At 43.3% G+C, this 18140-nt stretch overlaps 1 protein-coding gene across 3 annotated transcripts in view; it reads right to left on the reverse strand.

Annotated features, from left to right (window-relative positions):
* The window catches only part of LOC121922312 (protoheme IX farnesyltransferase, mitochondrial), a 147855-nt gene extending 139422 nt beyond the window's left edge, over window positions 1–8433 (reverse strand). Inside the window, exons 1-2 of one of the 3 annotated variants that reach the window (XM_042451558.1) lie at window positions 8068–8413; window positions 6931–7026 (exon numbers count right to left, since the gene is read on the reverse strand). The gene's annotated coding sequence lies outside the window, so the exon portion shown is untranslated. Of the gene's footprint in view, window positions 1–6930; window positions 7027–8067 lie in introns of all 3 variants that reach the window. The other 2 variants (XM_042451559.1, XM_042451557.1) reach the window with 2 other exon arrangements.
* Between the last annotated feature and the right edge of the window lie 9707 nt (window positions 8434–18140).

The following is an 18140-nucleotide window of genomic DNA, read 5'->3' on the forward strand; positions in this document are numbered from 1 at the left end:
CTTTAGTAAATAAAGGTAGTGCTGGAGACTTCAGACTTATCTACACATTTTAATTAATGTGCTCTGTAAACCAAACCCCAGATAACACACCTCTAGAGTCCTCTTAGTATCAGTGCCCAATTTCAGATGTCTTAGTTTCATGGTCTTGCAGCTATGACTGACAGACTTTTATTGTTATAGATTCTAGCCCAATTGCTATTTCTTTAGCATTTTCAAGCAGTACAACTATGAATTCAGTTATAGATTTGAAGTCAACTTCTCTCTCAACCCAACATTGATTATGGTACTGCAAGAGAGACACAGATTACCCTTTAAATCAAGTCAGCCCCAGAGGAAGAGGTAGTTAGTGCAAATAATAATAGTTTCAAGAACAAAACAAAGGGTGAGTAGTTCCTTACTGTGATTTTTTACAAATGTTCTATCTTCACCAGAAAATGTCTGGGTTTTATCAGCCTCATGCATTTCTGAGAATGAGGCTGATAAACCCAGATCTATCCATGTCTACTAGTTTCATGTATCTAGGCTTATACATTTCAGCAGGTTCTCACACATCCAACTCTACACAGGGCTGGATATTAACATTCTCTGAATTCTTCTGAAAATATAAATTGTTATTCTTAATATGTTTCTTGTTTCATTATTGAATTCTAATTTCAGGAAAGAGGGAAAGTGTGATGTTTAAATTGTTTTGAAGAAAACATGTATATTTGCCAAACATGCATAAAATAAAGAGGAAGCAGGACAGACATTATACAGGTACTGATAATGTGTTGTGTAATGTCCAATACCCAAGCTTGTTTTGATATGCGCTAGAGTGGCCATATTCCATCTAGCAATTTCTAGGCGGTGCGTTTCCTTAGGAACCAAACCAGTAAGCCAACATAAAGACAAAGAAAATTTAGGGAAAAATCTAGGGCAAAAAATGTTTGCAAATTATTATTGCACTAGTGAGAATTTCCCTAATTTCTATGCTGCCCAAATTAAAAAATATTGAATCTCAACTCAATATGTCATTTCTCCCTTGATGAAGTAGTATGCTGTCCCACATCTCACTGACTACATTTTTAAAATTCTGTTTACTTTTTGCAAATGAGGTGGTTTTCCCATTAGCTCAATAGGTTTCCACTGCCCAATTGCTTCAGTGAGGCAAAACTCACAAACTGCTTCTGTGTCCTGGCTAGAAAAATCTTCTCCGCACAAATCTTGTGTCTTTGTCTTGGCTGTTCTGGGGAAATGTTTGGAAATATTTGGACCATGCCTGTCATTTGCACATGATCAGAATCTGCTGCTGGCAAAATTACCTCCGTAATGACTTCTGAGCATGTGTGAGTGACAGGAATGCCTAAAACATCTCCCAGCCCAAAATACAGCTAAAATGTAGCTGCAAAGCAAATGGGGTGTGTGTGTGTGACAGAAAGGCTCACTAGTGACTATGAGCTCAAATTATGGATAATATTTACATGTCCCAGACTCTGCAAATAGTTTCTTACAAAAGGATTTTAAAAAGATAACCATGGCGCATTCCAGACCGCCCAAAAGGGCGGTCTGTAAACTGCCCTCATTTGCTGCGTGGAGGAGCCTCAGCAGCCAAACCATGCGACTCCTCCGCGCAGCAAAAAGAAGCCGCAAAAAGCGGCTTCTTTTTATGGTGCGGTAATGATGCCGCAAGGCGCCAACGGTGCACTTGCGGCGTCGTTATTGCGATGCAACGTGCGGACGCTAAGCATCCGCTACGTCAAGATGGTAGCGCCCATGTAAAATGGGCGCCGCCATTTTGTACATGCTCAGCACGTACTAGGGTTGGGGGCATCTGGAAAGGAGCATGAGCCATCATGAGTTTTTAAGCATGAGCCATGAGTTTCATCCATGTCTGATGTACTGATGGGGTATAAAAGGATGTTTAAACCATGGATTTCGGCATTACCACTGTGTGTTGGAGCAGATGGCCTTTGGGTCTTTTCCACTTGAATGTCTCCTATTTCCTGTTTTATGTTCAAGGAAAGCATAAGCTGGGAAAACATGTGCAAGGGTGGTTGTTGTTGTTGTTTTAAATCAGGGTTGAGAAAGTTTTTTTCAAGGTATTTTAATCCACTTTAATTTTATTTCATAAAGTACTGTACTGATATGCCTATTTTAGCTGATGGGTTTTTAAACAGAGGCTGGAGGACTATGGGATGATTTAGCAGTGTGCATCCCGCCTCAGAAGAGGGCAGACTAGATGGTCTTTGAAGTCATTTCCAACTGTGTTGGTTTACACTTCTATGATCTCCTATTTTGAGTTATTGCAAAGCAATGGAGAAGATTTTGCCCAACCTCTCCTTGGCCCCCCATTCTCTCTGCCACAGTTCCACAAAGCATAATACACTTCAAAGCACTAGCATTCAAAGGGTTATGAATACAGTTGGCCCTCGGTATCCACAGATACTTTATCCATGGATTCAACCATCCATGGCTTGAAAATGTTTAAAAAAAATTAAATTCCAAAAATCAAACCTTGATTTTTGCCGTTTAATATAAGGAAAACCAGTTTACTATGCCATTGTACTTAATGGAATGTGATTATCCATGGGGGTCCTGGGACCAAACCCCAGCAGATACTATGGGCGCACTGTAATGGTAAATATTATGACTGCTAACTTTTTCTATTCTTATCTTCCTGAAGAGGCAAAAAGAACTGACAATCATTAACAAGCATAGCACATTGTCATCCCTACAACAATTCCATTCAGAAATACATTTTACTATTCTTCCAGAGCAATACTGGAGTATATGCTTTACCGTTCTTCCAAGCAATACTGGCAAGGACGTAGCTAGAGAGGGGGTTTGGGGGGTCTGGTCCCCCCCCTTCAGGCCTGGGGGCATTCAAGCTCCTTCCTCCCCCCCCTCCTCCTCTCCATTAAAACCACGGAGCTCGGAGAGGGAAAGGGGGAAAGACAAAGCAAGCTCTTTCCCTTTCGTTTCCATAGGAGTCTGGCTTCCACTCCAACTCTGCAACTTGAGTACTTTATCATACTAGGCTGTTGTAGAGTGATTGCCATGGCAACGTGCTGTGGGATTATGGGTGTTGTAGTTCAGTGACCTCCCCCATCTCTCTATCTCTGGCTGAGCTTTCCAAATGCCCCTCACCAAACTGCAAAGCCCACAATTCTATAGCATGGGGGAATCTACACTGTTGATATAATACCCTTTGACACCACTTTAAGTGTTGTTGCTCAGTTCTGTGGAATCCTGGGATTTGTATTTTTACAAGCATTTTTTTCCTTTCTAAAAGAGTACTGGTGCCTCACAAAACTACAAATCCCAGGGGTTTGGGGTTGCTTTTTTTAGTAGCCCTGGAAGTTAAAAGTGGTGTCAAACTGCATTATTTCTACAATGTAGTAGCTCACAGTGTTGCCACTGCTAAAGTTAAAACAGAATATAGTTCCATTACAGTGCATTGTGATCTGGGTGGTTGTTGTTGTTGTGTGCCTTCAAGCCCTTTCCAACTTATGGCAACCCTAAAATGAACCTATCCTGGGGTTTTCTTGGCAAGATTTGTTCAGAAGAGCTGTGCCATTGCCTTCCTCTGAAGCTGAGAGTGTGTGACTTACTCCCCAAGGTCACACACTGGGTTTCATGGCTGAGGTGGAAATCAAACCCTGGTCTCCAGACTTCAGAGTCATAGTCCAACACTCAAACCACTACAACAAATTTTACCTTGTGGGTCTTACATGACAAATACCAAAACCCATACATTTGCAGTAACTTTATTAAGCCAACCTGCAGCAATAATCTACTTTGAGACTGCTTTGAGACTGCCCTGGCTGGCTCAGTGCTAGGGAATTCTGGGAACTGTATGGTACAAACACACACTGCAGCCAGGAATTCCACTTGTGGACATACATCTTTCCCCTCTTCATCCCTTGGCCTGTTGGCCTGTTGGACTGTCTTGTTTATGTTTTAATGATATCCAGTGCATTATTGCTGACCTGCCATGTTTGTTGCATAACCACATCGTATGTTTTTCTGAGCGATGTGATATTAAAATAGTTTAACAGTTTTTATATTGAGTGTTCAAGATGGATGTGTTTGTGATCAGAAAGAAAATAAGTTCTGACAGCAAACTAAAAGAGGTAAGCACATTAAATGTATCACAACTTCATTATAGGAAAAGAAGTGAAAGTTATCAAATTGGCATATAGAAATAAAATTATTTGTAGTGGAAGAATTATATTTTAATCTTTTGAAGTCTTTTATTACTGTACTCACAATTACAATAAAAGTGTAAATCTATAGTGTAATAAAATATACTGGTTTGTCAACTGGTCAATGAGAAGCTAAGTTAGTTTTACGTTTTAATATACAGTCCGTCCTTGCCTTACGTGGGGGATCCATTCCGGATCCCGCCGCGTAAGGCGAATTCCGCCTATGCTCGAGCCCCATTGGAAACAATGGGGCTCATGCGCGGCAGCATGGGAGTGCGCGGGGCGCAACAGGCGTGCACTCCCATTCAATTGAATGGGACGCGCCGCCCCTTCCGCCCTGTGCATGCCCTGCGGCTTGAGCGCATATACTCAAGGCTGCGTATGGCGCGCCCGCGTATGCGCGGGCGCACTGTATAATAATAACTCTGACATAAGCATTACATTGTTCAGGGACATAGCTGGACCCCCCTTCCATTAGAAAAATGGAACGTCCCTGATACTGGAGTATATTGGGCCAACCTGTTATGTTTCTCCCAACTCATGGACTGCAGTATGCTACTTCTCTTGCTGTCTCAACATCATTTTTTCTCGAGAGCTCTCACAATCTGTCTTCCACTTTCTCTATTACAATTACATTACTGTCATCCACACTGCTCATCTCTTTACTACAAAATCCAGAATTCTCTCCTCATTTACCTCAGTCTTGCTGTTGCCTTTGATATAGTTTGTCTCCTTTTCCAGCTTTTGGGACTATCCTCATACAATACTTCTGAAGGAGAAACATGTTTTCTACCTTCCCCTTATTATCAAGGGGCCATTCTCTCTTTCTTATCAATATATTTCAATAACTTCGTCAAAGCCAACAGTTCCAATGCCTTCTGTACAAAGGTAACAGCTAGCACTCTCTTTCTCTCCTTTCCCACAGAATTCACCCATTAATCCTTCATCTCCAACTACCTCAATGGTTCACTATCATCAGAGTGTCAAATGTGTCCTCTTTACACAAGCCATTATGCCCTTGTATACTCCTTACATCTATTGACCCAACTCTTTTCCCACTTTACCTGGTAAAAGTTCTGATTCATATTTTTGACTATGGAAAATTTCCCTTCTCTGGTTACCATCAAAAGTCCGATCACCTCTACCCAGAACTCTGCTTGCAAGACTACAAATCTCCATGTGACAATCCTCTTTAAATCTTTATTATAAAGTGCTGTTTGCACCGTTATATTAGGGTTAAGTTCCTATACAGTGGAAGTTACATAACATGTCAAATTATTTGTGCATCTTATCCAGTACAGTCTGCTATGGCTAGCTGCATATCTCCAGAAACTTACTGCCTGAACCCTTTAACTGGAAATGTCAGGAAGTGGACCTAAGACATTCAACTTGGAAAGCATGTGCTCTTACGCTATTTTTCCACAACTTTTATTTGAAGCTTCTGTAACAGACTATATAGTCTCTCTCCCAGATTAAACCCAAAACAAATGTATACAAAACTGAATAGAATGTGACTCTGATAGCAAGGATAAACATAGGAGAATATGAATAGAATGCATATTCTCCTATGTTTATCCTTGCTATCACAGTCCTATCTTTCACCACCAACTCTGTAAAAACTTTAAGACTGTAACCACTTCCAGCAAATTAACCAGCACAATATGGAATAAGATGTATGCTGTGTGGCAGGTTTTTCATTATCTATTGTTGTTATTTTATTGTATTTTGATCCCTACTATGTAAAGGGCTGTGTAAATTTTACAGTGCTCTATAAATAAATGTTAATAATAACAATAACAATAAAAATAAGGAGCTACGGGGTGATGGGACACCAAAGAAATAATTTTCTCACCAGTAACTAACAACTTGACAATTATATTTCCCAGTCTAAACAAAAGAGAAACCCAAAAAGGGTTGAGAAAAATATATTGTATGTAGGAGTAAAATTATGATCACATTATGATTATGTAATCGTATGTGATGTATGTAATTATCCCTACCACCATTACCTTTGGATCTGTCTAAATACTGTAAAGGGAGCAGATCCTGTCTGATCTTGGAAATTAAGCAGCATCAGCCCCAGTTAGTACTTGGATGGGAGACTGCCAACTAATACCAGGTGCTTTAGGATATATGGGTGGTTCTCAAACAGTGGGGCAGGATCCCCAGGCAGAGTGTGAGACTTGGAGGCCCTGATCCCCCCCTCCCCACTGGCTAAACCTTATCTGTCCTGGAGGTGGAAAGAAAGGCAAGGAGGGCACTTGGAGCAGCCACCTCTGCCTGAGGTAGGAGCAGAGCAGAGAAACTCACTGGATCGTGGCCCATCCCCAGCTGCCAGTCCTTATTTCCCCACCCATCCCATCAATGCCCTGGTTGTTGGGATGAGAAATTGTTGAATGATTATATTCATGTATATTCATGAACATACATGAATGGGCAAACAAAAATATTCACACTAAACAAATATTTTTAATTCATATACTACATTTAACGAGAGAGGGAATGTAATACCCAGATGTAGGTGTAAAAGGGTCACAAGGGTAAACAGTCTGAGAACCACTATATTTCAGAGGAAGGAACTGGCAAAAGCACCTCTGAATCTTCCTTGCCGAAGAAAACCCTATGAAATTCATAAAACCATAAGTTAACAAGCGACTAGAGGCACACACATACAGACAGTACCTAAATACCCTGAAGGCATCCTATCTGATCTTGGACACGAAGCAGGGTCAGCCCTGATTATTACCTGGATGGGAGACCACCACTGAATACTGGTGCTGTATCATTTCTAAGGAAGGAGTTGGCAAAATCAGCTCAAGAATATTCCTTGCCTCAGGAAACCCTACGGAAAATTGATGGAGTCACCATAAGTTCACAGGGAACTTGAAGGCATATACGCACACAGTGCCACTATCCCCTCTCTGTGTGTATGCACACACACATAGGAGACTGTGAGTAAAAAGGCCTTTACATTTCTGCTTAGAGATCAGTTCCTTGCCTAAGACAGCCCTATGAAAAATCGTTCCCAACTTACACTGACCCTAAAGTGAGACTATTGTAGGGCTTTCTTGGCAAGATTTCTTCAGAGAGGGGTTGCTGTTGGCATCCCCTGAGGCTGAGAGAGTGTGACTTGCCCAGGGTCACCCAGTGGCTTTACATGTTAATAGCTAATAGTGCCCCTCTATTCTGCTCTGGTCAGGCCTCACCTGGAATATTGTGTCCAGTTCTGGGCACCACAATTTAAAAAGGATGTTGAGAGACTGGAGCATTTCCAAAGGAGGGCAACTAAAATGGTGAAGGGCCTGGAAACCATGCCCTATGAGGAATGACTCAAGGAGCTGGGGATGTTTAGCCTGGAGAAGAGAAGCTTAAGAGGTGATATGATAGCCCTGTTTAAATATTTGATGGGATGTCATATTGAGGAGGGAGCTAGCTTGTTTTCTGCTGCTCCAGAGACTAGGACCCGGAACAATGGATGCAAGCGAAAGGAAAAGAGATTCCAGCTCAACATTAGGAGGAACTTCCTGACAGTAAGGGCTGTTCGGCTGTGGAACACACTCTTTCCTCGGAGTGTAGTGGAGTCTCCTTCCTTGGAGGTCTTTAAGCATCTGACAGGGATGCTTTGATTGAGAGTTCCTGCATGGCAGTAGGGGGGGTGGACTGGGTGGCCCTTGGGGTCTCTTCCAACTCTATGATTCTATGACTCCATGGCTGAGCCAGGATCCCATCCCGGTCCAAGCATAGGCCAGGCTGGCTCAGCAACCACCGCCACTCTCTCGAGGGCAAATCAGAGCGGAGTCCCATGGCTATTTGTTCTTCTTCAGAGAATGCCCACAAAGGCCGGACTGGAAGGGCAGAGGCACAGACCCCTGGGCAGCATTACCTACACTCCCGAGGGAGGCCAAGCCCTCTGCAGGCAGAAGGCGCCAGGCGAAGCCATGTCTGCTGAGGCCACACTTCTGTTGATCCTTTCCCTCGATTCGAGGCACCGCGGAGGCCAAGAGTCACCTTCCCAAAGCCCTGGAAGCAGACGCAGAGGAGAGAGCCCCGCCGCCTTCCTCCGATACTAAAACCCGCGAGGCTGCTACGGAGCGCGAGCGGCGGCTGGACTGACCTCGCCCCACCTCCGAGGCCTGGCACGCGCCTGCCCGTCCTGCCTTGCCCTTCCTTTCCTTCAACGCGGCTCCCTGGGCGCCGCCATCTTAGCCGGCTTGACCCGCTTGTCCGGAGTTCGCTTCCGGGGAACGGGGCGGGACTTCCGGGACTCCGCCCCCTGGAAGGGAATGGCCGTGACGTCTGGGGGCGTGGCCGTCAGGAGCAGGGGGAGGAGCCTGCGGTGGCTCTGGGCTCAGAGGGAAAAGGAGGAAGGGAAAGAGCCTTTCACCCTCCGTCCGGGAGGGAGCCCCAAAGGTCCTCCATCCTGAGCATGGCTCAGAAGCATGAAGTTACATCCCTGAGACCCTATTTAGCCTTTACTTGGCCGTGTCCTCCGTTGTCTCTTGGCTGCCCTACATTTTATGGCGCCTTGCCCTTTCTTTGGTTCCTGTGGCCACCCTGGATGAGTCAGCGTTCTCTCCGGGAGGGGTTCCAAAGCCTCCTCCATTTTGAGCAGGAGCGCTTTTAGCTTTCCTTTGGTCTTGTCCTGCATAATAATAATAATAATAACAACAATAATACATTCACTCATTTACATCCCACCTCTCCCTACGGATCGAGGCGGGTTACAATACATTGCGATAAAATAGAGAAATCTACAAATATAAAGCATACAGATTATACAAAACAGAAGCAACCCTATATAACCCTTTACAATGGAGGCATTTCCGCCTTCTGTCCAGGAGGGATTCCAAAACATCCTCCATTTTGAGCAGGACTAAATAGCATGAGTTTACATTTATAGGAGCGGCTGCCTTGACTGAAAGATGGGCAGGTGGGCCCTTTGAGGCCCAGGTGGGCTCCCATCACTGCTCCCAGACAGCCTAGCAGTTTGAAGGCATGCAAATGCAGGTAGATAATAAGTAGGCGCCACTTCTCAGTGGTGCAGTCATGGTGGCCACAGGATCACAGAGTGGTCTCTGACAACAACGCTGACTCTTCGGCTTAATGGCGGAGGTGACCACCGCTCCCTTCGGTCGGACACAACCTGACAGCCACGTCAGTGGGGAATACTTTCACCTTTTTAAGCATTTATCTGGTCATGTCCTCCATTTTCTTGAATGTCCTACATTTTGCAATGCCTTGTCCTCCTTTGCGGTGAGGACCAGCACTCGTTCTTTCTTTTGTCTATCCTGGATCTCCTACCAATCAGTTACTCAGATGACTGAGTGTTACTATTACTGTATGAGTTACTATTGGGGGGGGGATCTTCCTGTTATTCTCTATGCTTATGTTCATAAATCTCTATTATGTTGCCCTCTGCCATCATGGCAATCTTTTTTCTGTAAGCTAAAAAAATCAGCAAACCTGTAACCTTCTGTGCTATAGACATAATGCAGTTTGATGCCACTTCAGGGAGACCAGATGTCCCTGCATTTCACCCTTCTGCCCAGGACAAATTCCAAAATGTCATCCAGCTTGATCATGACTAAGAATCATGGATTTACACATATAAGAGAGTCTCGAGCATTTATTTTGTAATATCCTACATTTTTCTTGAAAGCCATACATTTTGCAGTGTCTTGTCCCCCTTTGTGGTTATGGCATATGGTCACCTTGCACCACTTTAAATGCCATGGCTCCATCATACACAATCTTGGGATTTGTAGTTTAGTGAGGCACCAGCATTAGCTGCGTCATGTAAGCATTTTTGGTGATAAGGTATCACAAGAAGGGTCACCTTTGCCTCCCTGAGTTAGTTATGGTGTCATTACTGTTCTCTCCGTGAGAGTCAATTGCTGCTGCTGCCTTGTAGCTTCTTGTCCCTCTGTTTTGTATCCAGTTGTTCTTGGCAACCTTGTTTCCTCTCTCATCTCCTCACCTCTCTTTCCTTCCCTCCCTCAAGCCTTTAATGACTCCAACCTTTTGCCCTACCCTTTAATTCCTCCTCTTCTCATGCCCTCCTGCCCCTTTGTTGAGTCCCCAGTGCCCCCTGGTTTTCTTTCCTCTTGCCTCTTCTCTGATGGCCTGCATGGTTTTCAGATGTGGCGCTGGAGAAGAGTGCGGAGGATATCATGGATGGCCAAACAGACAAATGGGTCCTCGAACTGATCAAGCCTGAAACCTCCCTAGAAGGCAAGACAACAAAACTGAGGCTGTTGTACTTTGGCCACATCATTCAAAGGCACGACTCACTCGAAAAGACATGAATGCATGGAAAGGTGGAAGTCAGTAGAAAGAGAGGAAGGCCACATGCCAGATGGATCGACTCAATCAGGGAGGCCATATGTCTCAACCTACAGGACCTGAACAGAGCAGTGGAGGCCAGGGGATCTTGGAGATGTCTCATCCATGGGGTCGCCATGAGTCAGGGCCAACATGAGGGCAGTTAACAACAAATAAAAACAACTACCAGCACTCTTTGTCAGAGAAGGATAAATGCTTTATAAAATTACAAATCCCAGGATTCCATAGGATGAAGTTACAGCACTTAAAGTGGTGTTAAACTGCATTATTTCTACAATGGAGATGCACCTTGAGACAAAACCAGTTGCTCTTTCATCCTCTGAATTCTCTCTCCATCTTCACACAGCAGCAGTAGTGATGGAGCCTCCTCAGAGTGTGATGACTGCTAGCATTGGGGGAGAACACAAAACCCTGCATTGGAGCTTTATGCATTTCCTGATTGGTGTAGGGTCTCACTCCATGTGTGGCTGGTGTATCAAGGTGGTGGTGATATTTCTTGCTACAGCTCTGTAGTTTAGGACCTTTCTTTCCCACTCTCCTTCCCAGAAGAGTTTAGTGGTTTCCGGGACAAAACGATAGGCCACCAGGTTTCTTTTAGGGGAGCTGCACCTGTTGAGCTGCTGCCTGTCATACAAATGCCACTGCTTGAGACAGGGTGAACTTAACCACCAACCTCTTTAGTTTAGTCATTACAAGGTACTTAGAAGAGATGATACCATGCTGCAGAGATACAGTGTTACTTGTTTGCATCTCACTTCTGGGAGACTGCAGTGGCGGTCCTGGTTCCTCAACCTGTAACTTAGCTTAGGTAAAGGCAGAAGGAACTACCGTAAACACAACCAGTAACATCATTTCCTGAATGGCAGAGGGTTGGACTGGATGGCCCTTTTGGTCTCTTCCAACTCTATCATTCCATAATTCTATGATTCTATGGCCAAACAACAGTTTGGACTGACATTTCTCCAGTCATAGTCCGGCCATAACAGCCCTTACACAGCGAACTGCCCAGCTGTATAATCCCATTCCCTCAAAAATCTGGCAGTACCCAGATAGCATGCAAAGCTTAGTCCCTGTTATACTGGGATGCTATAACACCATCTCTAGAGCTCCTGAGCTTGTTCCCACTTAGGATTTGATACGAATTAAAATAAAACGTTTTTAATAAAATCAAATTAAAATAACACAGTTGTTATCCCGCTTTCAGAATCGCTTTATTCATCGTTCCCATCTGCTTGTTTAATTCGGATTTTTTACCTGCAAGCGTTCAGTAAGCGTTCTCACTTGGCATGAAATCGGTGTTTAAATAAAGCGATTCTTCTCCTCCATACCTTATTTGGAGTTGTCAATCAATACTACGTCAGAATGACGTAACGTTAACCCGCATTAATCTGAATCGATTTATCTGTGACATCGTTTCCATCTCTGTGACCGTTTCTGATTCGATTTATTTTTGGCGGTTTTTTTTAAAATGGACCAATCAAGGCGCTTAAACGATCAAACGTCATAAGCGCTGTCTGCCTTATTATATACATTTTCCCTCCGAATTTAGTAGGAAACCCAAGCTCTTTCCAGAGGAACTATGGGATAGGTTTTCCAGGGCAGCATCCCCGCTTCATGTCTCCTAAGACAGCCAGGCAGAATCCCTTCAGAGAGCCCACAGAGATCAATGAGAAGGAGGCTGCTGGCAATGTGAATTTAGTAGGAAACCAAAGCTCTTTCCAGAGGAACTATGGGATAAGTTTTCCAGGGCAGCATCCCCGCTTCATGTCTCCTCAGACAGCCAGGCAGAACCCCTTCAGAGAGCCCACAGAGATCAATGAGAAGGAGGCTGCTGGCAATGCGAATTTAGTAGGAAACCAAAGCTCTTTCCAGAGGAACTATGGGATAGGTTTTCCAGGGCAGCATCCCTGCTTCATGTCTCCTCAGACAGCCAGGCAGAACCCCTTCAGAGAGCCCACAGAGATCAATGAGAAGGAGGCTGCTGGCAATGCGAATTTAGTAGGAAACCAAAGCTCTCTCCAGAGGAACTATGGGATAGGTTTTCCAGGGCAGCATCCCCGCTTCATGTCCCTTCAGATCAATGAAGGAGGCTGCTGGAAAAGCAGGGAGGGAGCACTCTTCCCAAAGATTCTCTTTCCAGGGTTGGAGGAGAAGGCAGATTCCGTTTGAGAAAGAGAGGGAGAAAGGCTCTAACCCCCCCCCCCATTGATCAGAGCCCTTCCCTGCCTGGGCGAGATCAGATGCCTCCTCGTGAGGAGCCTTCCCTTCCCTGCCTGGGCGAGATCAGAGCCCAAGCGGGCAGGGAATGCCTCTTTGAGAGGAGCCTTCCCTTCCTGCCTCTCCTCCGTTAGAAATGGGCTCTCCCCACACAGAGGGGAGGTTGCAATCCACCGGGAGAAGCCTTGTAGTCCTTTGCAGATGCAGGCGCTGGAGCAGCCGGGACTTCAGGCGCTTAAAGCGCTGAAGAGATTAAGCGCCTGTAAACCATTAAAATAAAAAATAAAAATAATCCTTATCTCTTATTGAAAGACCACAGCGGACAAAGGGGTGAGGGAAGCAAAAATGGCAACAGCCACGACGTATGGGGACAGAAAGGGCAACTCCCCCAATGACAGCCCCCATCGCAGTCAGCTCCTCCCATCCTTCTAGCCCGATTCAAATGCTATCGTTCTCATCTAAATACTCCGGTTCCTAACTCGAATCAAGGGAAAAACACTAGGTAGGACCCTAGTGTTTTTTTAACACGCGTTAAATGAGGAAAACACGGATTTAAATTTTAACCCGCTTCTGGATTCGATTTCTTGTGGGAACGATTCCGGGTTGGTCTAGAACTGTTCTAGATTTAAACCGAATCCTAATGGGCACGCTGCCTAATGAAATCGATTCAGAACGCGGGGTTTCCCCTAGTGGGAACAAGCTCACTGTGGCACATGGGATTGCGTCTGAGTTAATTCTGTTTTCCAGAATTTAGAGAGAGTACTTGTTTATGTAGATCAAAAGAGGAAAGAAGCCAACATTTGGCACTATGGGTCAGAAAAAGGGTTCACTCATAATGCATTTAACTCTACGTGTGCAAAAACAACTCTACTCCCCACTATTTTTATTCTTTATACTATTAATATCCATTGTAAGTGTAGAAGATGGAAAGATCCAAGCAACAATGTATCTGGACAAGAATTTATACCTTCTGGTTGGCCTAATTTTTGTAAAACTATTCCTTCACAGTTTAAATTTTGATGTACTACACATGATCATATTCCAATCTCACCTCTGACAGACTGCAGTGACAGACCTGGTTCCTCGTCTTATAAGGTAACTCAGGCAGAGGTAGAAGCAACTGGCCTAAACACACCCATTAACTTCATAGCCAAGCAACAGTTTGGGCTGAGCTGTGTGCCCAGTCATCATTTTTAATTTGGAAAAAGGAGGTTCATTGGGAACCCAGAAGAAAAAGTAGATGTTGTTGGAAGTTGCATACACCTCTATTTGTTTAGAATACTTTGCATGAGCAGTATTTAGATAAATAAATATACCCTTGTAGATGTCCATACATGTTACTAGTTGATAAAAAGCTGCTCTTATGTGCCTGTGATGGAATCAAAACACAAGGAAGACCACTTTTGTAAAAAAAATTCCCTGCTTTCTCTTTACTCCTTTCCCAGAAATTATCATGGGTAATTATACTTTCCACATCAGTCATACTTTGCAGATCTAAACTAGAGGTTACCAAAGGTGGCCAAAATACCTTACACTCCCTTCAGAAAGGAAACAGGATTGTTGCACAGCTCCTATTTGACTGTATAGCCACTTTTCTGAAGATGATAGATGAGTGCTGTTGTATTTGTGAAAAGAGAAACATGCACAAGCCTTCTTCCAAAACCATTTATTGTTTCAACTGATAAGACAAACTGTAGGCCACAATGAAAATGGGAAGAAATGTAAGATTTAACTCAGAATTATCTCAGTTCCATCTAGACCCAGGATTGTTGTATGTCCTTTGACAAAATTATGAAGACCAAACTGCATGCTTCTGCTCAAAGAGTGAAACAGTTTATTCAGTTTGCTCACGATGGCTTAGCTGTTAAACAAACAATGCATTCTAAATGCAATCTTCTTTATCTGCTAACCTGAACAATATAAATCAATACATTAAAGGCAGTCCTCTGAAAATGGAGGTTGAATATAGACACCATGAATTTGTTCTTCGTTAATTTGTTCAATCCCTGTTTAAAATTATTTAAACTAGGAGCTATCACTATATCTTGTGGCAGCAAATTCTATAAATAAATGACACTGTATGGCATAATTTCTTTTGTCTGTCCTGTTCTTCCATTCTTCAGATGACTGAGTTTTATTATTAAGAGAGAGGAAGAAAATCTTCCTGTCATCCTCATGCTAAAGTTAATAAATATCTATTATGTTGCCCCCTGCCATCATGGTAATCTTTTTTTGTAAACTAAAAATCCTCAAACCTGAAGCCATAAGGAATGGAGGGGCAGGGAGGAAATAATCTTTTTGTAGCTCAGAATTGATCTCTTTAGCTGCTTTTCTTTTTGTGTGGGTAAAAAAACTAGGTGAGAGCGTGGATCAGTTTCACGGAAATAAATAGGGTAAGGAGACAGGGTCAGGTAATGGCCACTCATGTCTTATGATGGCAGCTGCAAACATGGCTGAGTTGCAAACAATTCTCAGTCCTATGTACTTTAGTTCTTAGTGCCTTCTTAATCCCTCAGTTGCATGTTTGGCTGGACACTGGCTTGCTTACCCGATGTTGGTGGTTGTAATGAGATATGTTCTGGAATTCCCTGAAGAAAAAGTGAGAAAAGTTCAGAAGCGTCTTTCTTTTGGTTAGCCCAATAATCTTGTGTAGTTTTCTAAAGTATAGACAGGCTGGAGGTAACTGCATTTACCTTCCCTGGGGAGGTTTGAACTGGATTAAGCTTTATTCTGACTTTCTAGTGGAACACAGGAAGCAAAAAAGCAGGGGACCTAGAATAACCTTTCCCCACTGGAGACTGTACTTTATTTGGACATTCCTTACATTCATCAGGAATTAAGTGTTGAAATGAATCTCTGTTGAGTGGCGGTTGGGATTGCTTTATTTATTTATTTTAACACTTCTACTAGAGATAAGTACAGTAAAAATAAAACCTTTTGTATAACTGATAACACAGGTCTACAGAACGTCTGGCCCATGAGTCCAGATTGCTGAAACCAGCCATTTGCATGTGACTCAAAGTCTCAGCGAGCTACTTCTTTCCACTGCTTCAGTCACTTTTAGCACTCAGGATTGTTCTTCAATGGTGAATTGGGAGGGGGAGGTAGTTTAATGTCAAAGGAGAAAAGATTAAACATATTTCATGTACCTGCCAGACTTCTGCTATGATCAGTACCAGAAAAGAGCCACAACTCCCCTGACTGTTGCTTGTTTACAAGACTGCTGGAAAAATCTCACCCCTTCCCTCCCAGAAAATTTACTTGTTCAAAGAAGATGAAGTTCCAGTTTTGATCTGGATCTCAATATGGGGAAGGGGATTTTAATCCCCTTCATACTTCATCCCCAGTGTAATCTATTGTTATTATTGGTGGATGGGAAATTTTTCCTAGCATACCAGCATATCCCTGAATACTTTCAACTCCATGACTAATAGCAAATATCATAACAGAATTGTGGCACAAGGGAGAAGGACTGAATGCCTGTGCACAATGGTTCTCACCCCCCCCCTCTGCAAAAACACATATTTTTACTGGAAGAAATTAAAGATATTGGAGGTGTGTGAAATAGTGTTACTTTTTAATAAATAATAATAAATTAAACTTTTATTTATATCCCGCTTTTCTGTGACAAGACAATCAAAGCGGCTACAACATGTTAAAATCCACATTTACAAATTTATGTCCCAAATTCCCCCCCTTAAAACAGGATTAAATAAATTACAATTAAAACATCTATTAAAAACACAATAAAATAAAAGGACAGAGCAGTGGGCTAATAAATGATGTGGGGGGCAGTCGTTCTGTGGCCAGGTACTTTTATTCAGGAAAGGCCTGCCGGAAGAGATCCGTCTTGACAGCTTTTTCAAAGCTGTCTAAGCTGGCAATTTGACGGATCTTGTCTGGCAGACCGTTCCATAGTTTGGGAACAATTGCAGAGAAGGCCCTCTGGGAGGTGGCAGTTAGTCTGGTTTTTAAAGGCTGCAATAGATTCCTCCCAGAGGACCTGAGGGTGCGAGGCGGATTATATGGAAGCAGGTGATCCCTCAAATAGGTTGGACCCAAGCCATGTAGGGCTTTAAAGGTTATAACCAACACTTTGTACTGTGCCCGGAAACTAATAGGCAGCCAGTGAAGAGATTTTAAGATGGGTGTAATTCGGTCACTCGTAGTTTTTCCAGCGACCAGCCTGGCTGCCATATTTTGCACTAGTTGAAGTTTCCGGACTAGGCACAAGGGTAGCTCCATGTAGAGCGCGTTACAGAAATCAAGTCGTGAAGTTACCAGTGAATGCACAACAGTTTCTAGGTCCTTTACTTCTAGTAGTAATGTGTGTTGAGGCAGTGGGTTTTAGAGATTGTGGAGAGATTTGCAGGGCAGATTTGCATGTGAAAGGAGACTAGATGAAAGAAGGAGAGTGGTATGAGACAGAAGTGTGCATGTGGGAAAGATCCAGGGGGGTAGGAGAGAAACAGGTCTGTGGGGTAGCTGTTGTGTGTCTCCAAGTCGTTTCTGACTTATGGTGACTCTAAGATGAACCTATCATGGGGGTTTCTTGGCAAGTTTCTTCAGGGAGGATTTGCAATTGCGATCCTCTGAGGCTGAGACAGTGTGACTTGCTCAAGTAGCAGACATTGATTTGACTTGAAACAAGAGCAGATGTTAGTACAGTATACAAATAGTTTATATAGTGTTAGAAGTTAATCTGCTTTTTTGATTTCATTAATAATAATAATAAATAAAATTTCATCAGCTCGTTCACCAAATGACCATTTGGCCTTCAAGGCCATCATTAGTACCAGAGCCAATGGCAGCTCATATTGAGTCATTATGAATCACAGGTAAACATCTATATATTGGTGGGTTGAAGAGACTTTTTAAAAAATATATTAACATCTGAAGTTTAAAATACCTTTGATTTCTAATAACCCTATTTGTTCATTGCCCATCAGAATGGGTGAGAATCAATTGGTCCTGCAGATGAGGCTGGACTGTAATTCCCAGCATTCCACACTTTAGCTCTGCTGAAACTGGGCTGTTGGGAAGTGCAGGTCATCAACTTCTGAAAGGCTACTATGATTCCCAACTCTGCTTGAGAAGTCATCTAGTTATGGAGATATCTTTGAAAGAGCCAGGTGACCTCATCCATTGTGAGGGTCTGAGAGATTAACTGAGAAACAGTCTGGATGGGGAATGTGTGCATGTGCCTTCAAGTCACCTGTTGACTTATGGCAACTCTGTGATTTTCATTAGGTTTTCTTCAGGGTTAGGGAAAAGAAAGTTTTTCAAAAATAAGCCCCAAACCCATTTTTTTTCCAACTGGGGTAGGTTTGTTGTTGTTGTTGTTGTTGTTTAAACCACTTCTTTTGCATAAATGTGTAGGACTACTGCAGAATAGGA

This window comes from Sceloporus undulatus, chromosome 2 (assembly GCF_019175285.1).
Source record: "Sceloporus undulatus isolate JIND9_A2432 ecotype Alabama chromosome 2, SceUnd_v1.1, whole genome shotgun sequence".
NCBI lineage: Eukaryota > Metazoa > Chordata > Lepidosauria > Squamata > Phrynosomatidae > Sceloporus > Sceloporus undulatus.